We start from the raw sequence: 9,615 nt of genomic DNA, 5'->3' as shown, positions 1-9,615 counted from the left end.
ATTCCTTTGGTATAAGGAAGGAAATCAAACACGTTATTTGAGAAGGAAAAAGGGTAACTAGAGAAAAAAAATAATCAAAATAGGGTCTCCCCGGACTCTACGCAGGACTTCTTTCTAAGCCTCACATATTTTGAATTTCTCTCACATTCCATGTTTCCGAAACGGATCCTATAAATGTCGTGTCAATAAATGTACGTAAGTATTTATACGCACATATAACTATAAGATGTGAGATGTCTTACTATTAGTATAACTATTAATTAGCACATATTTATATCGCATTTGTACATATTTCACTCAATCAATGTATATATTGTGTGTATACATTCATGTATAAATGTACGTAAGCTTATAATAATTCACTTATAAACATCCAATTGGTTTCAAGCTTGGGTCTATTCCATCTTTTACCTTTGGAAAATAAAGGGATTGGAGCCGCAAATCCTTGTTGAAGAGGATATCAAGCACAAGAGTGAAGAGTGAAGAGTAGAGGGCGCATTGGATGTGCGCTCCCTATGAACGATGTCCCACTAGAAATGGATCTTCAGAAAGAAGAGTGTTTCTCTTGGTATTTCTATTCTATTCTATTTCTATAAGTGAGTTATTGATCAAGATCAAATGGAGAAAATGTAGATGTGAAACTATGTTCTTTGAACACCTTCTTCCATGCTATTGAAGCTGGCAAACAGGGGAGTGAGTGAAAAGAGAAGCCATGCCTCTTTCGATGTGAGGCAAGCGATGAACGAGTAGATGCCGCCCTTAGACCAATTTTCTCTTTCGGTAGCAGACACCGAGATGGGCTAGACTAGGAAACCTTATTCGAGACGATAGGGATGGTAAACAAAGCGATGGGGTATACGTACGAATTGGAATACAAATGAAATCATTGCCTATAAAGATGAACCCGTTAGCGTATAGGAACAACAACATATGAAAGTTGGGTGGATACTCCTATCTAATTCGTTTAACCAGAAACATAGGATAGGATTCTAAAAGTCAACCGGAAACCGAGCCCTAACATCTAATTGATGAGAATTTCAATACCCCTACTACTCATATGTATTGGCATGGGTTCGTATGTAAACATTCGTATTGGCTTAGCGGAGCACTTCGTATCCCGCCACAACCGATCATTTGCTTCCTTCTCACTCAACTTTTTGACTCAACAGTCGTTCCCCCTGTTACACAAAGCTACGTATACAGGGGTAGTTATTCATCCCTTTTGCTCATGACATATCCCCTCGCTCTGTCTTCTATTCCTTCTGTGCGTTATGTTACTAAGGCCATCGGTCTTATGGAAAGAGAAGGCATATAATCGATTCTTTGACCGGCTTTGCTTCTTTCGTGATTCACGTAGATTGGAATTCACTTTCTTTAGGGCATGGCTAGTTTCGGGTTTCCTAAAAACATCGCCCAACGCTTTCTTATTCAGACATGCCAACTGATATGTTGGATTAACAAGATAGGGAATAATTGGGGCTTATGTGGACCCCGTCCCTTTAATTTAAGAAAGAGGTCTTTCTAGCTGACTTGTAACTAGATCTTCTTCCGAGTTTCGTTCTCTATGGCTTGTGAATTGCTGTACTACCTGTTTCACTCTCTTCTAAGGGATCTCCTCCTATGGAGGTATGTAAAGTGGGTTCTATCGCATTTTCTATCTTAGGGCAAGCAATATAAGCAATTCTGGTATCAACAGATACATTGTTTGGGAAAGAAAGTGAAAACAATAGATCCAATTCTTGGTTTTGGGGATGGATTTCTCACAACCTTGAGGTGCTTGGTAATCTCTCAGACGAGTCGATGTCAATAGCAATTCTGATGAAACATCTTAAACATCTTTAGTGCCTTTTGCCTTTGAGCTCAATCGATCAGAAGAAAGGGAATATAACCTGCCCCTCATTGTCCTTCTATCATGGTGCAATGAATATCGTAGATAGAGTGATTTCGATCTCATATAGCTAGCTTTCCTTTCAAAGTGAAACAATTTTCCTTTTATGTGCAGATATTTGAATTGGATTTTCTTTCACCACTACTATCGTAACGCACAGAAAACACTAACGTTTTCGCTCGCTTTCAACCACTTACCATTTACCTGAGCACTGTGATGCAGTCGGTCAAGTATTGAGTTTCTGCTAGTATATCAAGGACTTATGAGAACTGAAAAGAAAAAAATGAAAAAAGGAATTCTCACAGTTCATTGAATTAAGGGAGGGCCATTCGTGGTGGGTTCGTGGAAGAGTTGGGTTCAATTCCCTTTATACGCGATGTGGCGAAAAAGACTGATTCAATGAAATATGCCATGCCAGCATTAAGATTTAAAATGTGTCGTCTACTTCCAGGAAATGTTCAGAACAGAGAACTTTCTCTAATCCAATGCTGTATTCTACGAAGATTGAGGAACAAGAGGAGATCCATTAAAAGAAATCTTTCTCGGAGAGAAAATCTAAACAGTAACATCAAATCACAAACTACAAGAAAGTTGTCTCTTTATTATGGGGATTTACCCATAAGGGAGATGCACGGAGGAAGAGAACGAACTTCATATATCCATTTTTTACTCAATCAAGAAACTAGATCGGACGTGATTCCGGTTCGTCTCCATTTTAGTGACACTCTTCCTCAAGCAAGGCAGCCGATAATTCATCGAAGGGTTTGTTTGAATAATGGACTGGTAACCATTACTCATTTGAAAGTTTCCCACGGTGATCTAATATCTTTTAAAGAAAATGAAGTGAGAACCCGTGGTTTTGAAATAAGGAGATCTTTCTATATCGACATATTAGTTGGAAAAATCATAGGCAAATTCCTATCGGCCATATCAGTTGGAAAAAGAAGAGGCAAATTCCTACCGGCCAGAATCTGGAGAAGAACGAAAAAAGAATGGTTCCGCTTACTCACAACTCAGAGGGGATGCCGCTTACTACTCAAATCCAAGGAATTGCAAAAGTTGCGTTTTTATATGCAAGAAGAATACTTTGAAAGAACAAAGAAGTTAGGATCCACAAAAGTATGCTTAGGCAGTTCCTTCGCTGAGCACAACAGAATGAAGAGGAAGTTGTTTCATTTCAAATACTTCTTCTTATTGAAAAGAGGGAAGGAGAAAAACCGAAATCTTCCTACTCGAACAATAAGTCCTTTTGTAGAAAAGTCTTCTTTATATAGTAATTCGACCTATTGCTCTGGATCCCCGTTTACTAGGAAGATAAGAATCAAAAGGATCGAACTACCTACTCATTATTCGGAGGTGAATAATAGAACACTAAAAGTTGTGGTATCTTATGGACCTAACATAGGTCACATCCCTCACGACATAAGACTTAAAGATCCAAACCCTTCCTCTTCGGAGCGAAAACGGACGTGGCCAAAACATATAAAAAAAGATCGGCCTAGTCGCTCATAGGGACATATCTATCCGGATAGAGGATAGTCTAGATCAATTTTGAGAAAAATCTATCTCTATATAGATAGGTATCTCTGTGGATAGAGATAAAGATAGGGATCCCTGTTGAAGAGGATGATTATGATGATTCTGCCTAATTGGTAGTTTATTTCCCACCAGAGCTGCGGAACTCACGACTCTATTAGAAAGTAGAATGACCAACTTTTACATGAATTTTCAAGTGGATGAGATCGGTCGAGTGGTCTCAGTTGGAGATGGGATTGCACGTGCTTATGGATTGAATAAGATTCAAGAAGGAGAAATGGTGGAATTTGCCAGCGGTGTGAAAGAAATCGCCTTAAATCTTGAGAATGAGAATGTAGGTATTGTTGTCTTTGGTAGTGATACCGCTATTAAAGAAGGAGATCTTGTCAAGCGCACTGGATCTATTGTGGATGTTCCTGCGGGAAAGGCCGTGTTAGGCCGTGTGGTCGACGCCTTGGGAGTACCTATTGATGGAAAAGGGGCTCTAAGCGATCACGAACGAAGACGTGTCGAAATGAAAGCCCCAGGGATTATTGAACGTAAATATGTGCACGAACCCATGCAAACATGCTTAAAAGCAGTGGATAGCCCGGTTCCTATAGGCTGTGGTCAACGAGAACTTATAATCGGGGACAGAGAAACTGGAAAAACTGCAATAGCTATCGATACTATATTGAACCAAAAGCAAATGAACTCAAGGGCCACAAATGAGAGTGAGACATTGTATTGTGTCTATGTTGCGATTGGACAAAAATGCTTTGGAATATTCCATTCTTGTAGCAGCCACCGCTTCGGATCCTGCTCCTCTGCAATTTCTGGCCCCATATTTAGGGTGTGCCATGGGGGAATATTTCCGCAATAATGGAATGCACGCATTAATTATATATGATGATCTAAGTAAACAGGCGGTGGCATATCGACAAATGTAATTATTGTTACGCCGACCACCAGGCCGTGAGGCTTTCCCAGGGGATGTTTTCTATTTACGTTCCCATCTCTTAGAAAGAGCCGCTAAACGATCGGACCAGACAGGCGGAGGTAGCTCGACTGCATTACTCGTGATTGAAACACAAGCTGGAGACGTATCGGCCTATATCCCCACCAATGTGATCTCCATTACAGATGGACAAATTTGTTTGGAAACAGAGCTCTTTTCTCGCGGAATTAGACCAGCTATTAACGTTGGCTTATCCATCAGTCGCATCGCGTCTGCCACTCAGTTGAAAGCTATGAAACAAGTCTGTGGTAGTTCAAAACTGGCATTGGCACAATATCACGAAGTGGCCGCCTTCGCTCAATTTGGGTCAGACCTTGATGCTGCGACTCAGGCATTACTCAATAGAGGTGCAAGGCTTACATAAATTCCCAAACAACCACAATATGAACCACTTGCAATTGAATAATAAATTGTTATGATTTATGCTGCTGTCAACGGCTTCTGTGATCGAATGCCACTAGACAGAATTTCTCAATATGAAAAATCCATTCTAAGTACTATTAATGTGACGCCCGGGTAATCAAGCTATAGTAACCCTCTGGTAATGATGCCATGTCACCTCGATTACTGTTGATAATCTCGCGTTAGTTTAGAACCGATCCAAATTCAAGTTTGAATCAAAGTCAAAGCAATTAAAGTTTTCAAAAGTCAAAACTAAATTGTTCCTAATGTGTCAAATAATCCATAATAAATGTTGGTGAAGAAATCATCTTTTAATAACATACTTAAATGCACTAAATAAACTAAAACAACGATAAAACAATTATCTAAAGTGCTTTGAAAGTAATAAGCAAATGCAAAATACTTTATTTAAAATGCCAAAGTATTTGGGGCTGTGACCTATTTAATAACACCAAATTAGTTGTCGCTTTTAAATTCTATAAAACAAAAATAAAAGAAAACATAAAAGAAATAGAATAAAAAAAGGGCAGAACAAACAAAAAGAAGAAGAAAAGGAAAACCCCTTCCTCCCCCCACTGGGCCACGGCCCAGCAGGCCGGCCCAGCCGCACCCCCCACACCCTCCCCCTTATCCACCCCACTGGGGAAAACCCTAACCACCCCCACTCACCCCACGTCTCTCCCTCTTCCTCTGATCCAGATCAGATCGGGGCTGGCCCCATGCCCGTCGCCTGGAGTCGCCTCGCCGGCCCCGCCCTCGTCCTCGTTCACCTGACGACGTCGCCGCGTCGCCCCGTCGCACGCCTCGGTCCTCCCTCGTCTTGATCGGATCGGGGCTTGGGGGCTCGACCCGGCCGGCTGCCGCCGCGGCCGCCTCGCCAAACCTTCCCCGCGGACTTTCTCCCCGCCGCCGATGCGCCGTCTCCGTCTCCTCCTCGACCCCCACTGCCCGTGCCCTGCAACCTCCCCGTGAGCCTCGACCTCCTCCTCCCCTTCCCTCTAGCGATCGCCGTGGCCGAGCGACGGAGCTCGCGCTCCGGCCACGCTCGCCTGTGCCTCACCCACGCCACCCCGGCGCAGCCGCCGCAACCCCCTGCTTCCCCGCGTCCCGTTCCGCTCACCGCCCCGCGCCGGCGCTGTCGAGCCGCGACTGCCCGCCCTTGGCCTCGTCCCACTTAACCCCCCCCCCCCCCCCCGCGCGCGTGACCTGGCTACTCCGGCCACCGCTCGCCCGGCTTCCCTCGCCGTACTCCACCCGCGTCGCGCCGCCCAGCTGCTCTCCCGCCGGCGTCCCCCTCCGTTGAACGCCCGCCCTCGCTGCCCTCGTCCCGCCCTGCGGGCGAGCGCTCGCTCGGGTGCGCCCGCACCCGCTGGACCAAAACCCGCATAAGCCTCTGGGTCACTTGCAAACGGGGCCCACTGCCCAAAACATGTTTTAAAACAAAGAATTAAAAAAAGAAATAATAAAAAATAATATATAATAAAAATAAATTTAATTAATTAATTAATTAACTAAATTAATTAAGTTAATTAATCCTATTTAAATTAATCTAATTAATTAGTTCATTTAATTAAACAGTAATTAATTAGCTAAACCCTAATTAAACTAAGCTGTGTATGACATGCGGGACCCACACGTAGTTGACCCAGTCAACTGCACAGTTGACTGCTGACGTCAGTATGATCATGCTGACGTCATCTTTTACTATTCTGGATAATGTTGATTTAAAATGATTAAATAAATCCTAAAATGATTAAATCTTTAGAAAATCATATAAAATAATCCGTATCTCGGATGAAAATACTTTCTACATGAAAGTTGCTCAGAAAAATCCAACGAATCCGAATACGCAGACCGTTCATCCGCCACGCGTCCCTAGCATACCGAACCTGCAACTTTCCCCCTCCGGACCGTTTGTCTGAAAACGCGAAACACCGAGGATACTTTCCCGGATGTTTTCCCTCTTCGCCAGTATCGCCTAGTACTACGTTAGGTCATCCCTAGCACCGCGTATTGCCATGTTATGCTTTGTGATGCTTTGATTGCTTTGTTATTTATTGTGTTCCCCCTCCGTTACTTCTTTTCGGTAGACTCCGAGACCGCTGCTGGTACCCTTGTGATCGACTACATCGACGACGAACCCTTCTTGCCAGAGCAACCAGGCAAGCCCCCCCCCTTGATCACTAGATATCGCCTATTCTTCCCTACACTGCTTGCATTAGAGTAGTGTAGCATGTTACTGCTTTCGGTTAACCCTATTCTGTTGCATAGCCTCTCATTGTTGCTACAGTTGTTACCCTTACCTGCTATCCTACTGCTTAGAATAGGATGCTAGTTTTTCCATCAGTGGCCCTACATTCTTGTCCGTCTGCCATGCTATACTACTGGGCCGTGATCATTGCGGGAGGTGATCACGGGTATATACTTTATACTTTATACATGATACATGTGGTGACTAAAGTCGGGTCGGCTCGAGGAGTACCCGCAAGTGATTCTGATGAGGGGGCTGAAAGGACAGGTGGCTCCATCCCAGTAGAGGTGGGCCTGGGTTCCTGACGGCCCCCGATTGTTACTTTGTGGCGGAGCGACAGGGCAGGTTGAGACCACCTAGGAGAGAGGTGGGCCTGGCCCTGGTCGGAGTTCGTGGATACTTAACACGCTTAACGAGATCTTGGTATTTGATCCGAGTCTGGCCATTTGGTCTATACGCACTAACCAACTACGCGGGAACAGTTATGGGCACTCGACGTCGTGGTATCAGCCGAAGCTCTTCTTGACGTCAGCGACGGAGCGGCGCGCGCCGGATTGGACTGGAATGCCTGCTAGGCTAGGTCTGCTTCCGGCAGCATGCGCAACGTGCAGGTGTGCAATGGGCGATGGGCCCAGACCCCTGCGCGCATAGGATTTAGACCGGCGTGTTGGCCTCTCTGTTGAGCCTAGGTGGGGCTGCGACGTGTTGATCTTACGAGGCCGGGCATGACCCAGGAAAGTGTGTCCGGCCAAATGGGATCGAGCGTGTTGGGTTATGTGGTGCACGCCTGTAGGGAAGTTTATCTATTCGAATAGCCATGTCCCTCGGTAAAAGGATGACCCGGAGTTGTACCTTGACCTTATGACAACTAGAACTGGATACTTAATAAAACACACCCTTCCAAGTGCCAGATACAACCCGGTGATCGCTCTCTAACAGGGCGACAAGGAGGGGATCGCCGGGTAGGATTATGCTATACGATGCTACTTGGTGAACTTACCATCTACTCTCTCCTACATGCTGCAAGATGGAGGTGGCCAGAAGCGTAGTCTTCGACAGGATTAGCTATCCCCCTCTTATTCTGGCATTCTGCAGTTTAGTCCACCGATATGGCCCTTTACACATATACCCATGCATATGTAGTGTAGCTCCTTGCTTGCAAGTACTTTGGATGAGTACTCACGGTTGCTTTTCCCCCTCTTTTCCCCTTTCTATACTTGGTTGTCGCAACCAGATGCTGGAGTCCAGGAGCTAGAGATCCCGAGGATGATTCTACCTGGAGTTCGGTTTTGAGGAGTAGTTAGGAGGTCCCAGGCAGGAGGCCTTGCCTATTCGATCGTTGCTACTTTTGTGCTAGCCTTCTTAAGGAAAACTTGTTTAACTTATGTCTGTGCTCAGATTTTGTTGCTTCCGCTGACTCGTCTATGATCGAGCACTTGTATTCGAGCCCTCGAGGCCCCTGGCTTGTATTATGATGCTTGTATGACTTATTTATGTTTAGAGTTGTGTTGTGATATCTTCCCGTGAGTCCCTGATCTTGATCGTACACATTTGCGTGCATGATTAATGTACGGTCGAATCGGGTCACAAGTTGGTATCAGAGCCGACTGCCTGTAGGAATCCCCCTTTCCAACTCCTTGGCCGAAGTCGAGTCTAGTCATTGAAAAACTTTTACTAACATGGCTGTGTGGCTTACGGGCCCATGTCGCCATTGGGTGGTATTAGGATCTTTTACTCCTTGTCTATACTCTGGGACTCTGATCTCTCTTCTATTCGGGTTAAGTGAGTTTTGCTAATTCTAACATTAGGATCTCGTTATCACTTTCACCCGGAGAGCCCCTTATTACTGATGATCGTCTGCTGCACGTGAGGACCCTGAAGACACTCTCCGCTGTTATCCCAAGAACTTGTGTTCATCGCTTTTGCAATTCCCTTCCATCGATAAACTCCTATGGATAACCACGTATACTCGCTATTCATACAATGTTTCCCAGTTGATCTTGTTATTACAAGATACCCCGAAATTCTCTCGGTTGTTCCGAGAATCCTTTGAGCTTACCGCTTTGCAGTTCTTTGCCACATGAATACCCCTATGGATGATTTCTCGCACTTCCTGAGTATCCTCCCACCCCTAGTTGTCCGTATGTTTCACAAAGTCTTCGAAATACCATTCTATCTTTCGAAAATCCTCAGCAGCCTATTGCTCTAGAAATTCTTGCTTGCCTGCATTATGGTTAATCCCATAAGTCTCGTAATCTTATTGGCATCCCTTGTCATTATCATTTTGAGTCCGTTGATTCAAAATGTCACGAATGCTCGCAATCCTCAATCAAATCCTAGAATTCATCCTTCCGGCTCACACATCATTTTTAACATGAGCTGGATCTCGACCAATCAAATCGTCGTTGTTTGTACCCCTAAGGCTATTCAGCTTACCCATCCCTAATCAGAGCATTGCTTCTGATCCCTTGTCTTGGAATTCATAATTCTTTTGCAAATGAGCTTTGAAGTAGTCAGTTGTTTCTATCATCTGATCTCCTT

The 9,615-nt window shown here is 44.5% G+C and overlaps 1 pseudogene; it reads left to right on the top strand.

The window, feature by feature from the left end:
* The first annotated feature begins 1,058 nt into the window (after window positions 1-1,058).
* On the top strand, window positions 1,059-3,374 carry LOC109741591 (small ribosomal subunit protein uS4m-like; annotated as a pseudogene).
* Window positions 3,375-9,615: the final 6,241 nt, after the last annotated feature.

The sequence above is a fragment of the Aegilops tauschii genome, chromosome 2, assembly GCF_002575655.3.
Source record: "Aegilops tauschii subsp. strangulata cultivar AL8/78 chromosome 2, Aet v6.0, whole genome shotgun sequence".
NCBI classification, from domain to species: Eukaryota; Viridiplantae; Streptophyta; class Magnoliopsida; order Poales; family Poaceae; genus Aegilops; species Aegilops tauschii.
This window is presented reverse-complemented; position numbering and strand designations above follow the sequence as displayed.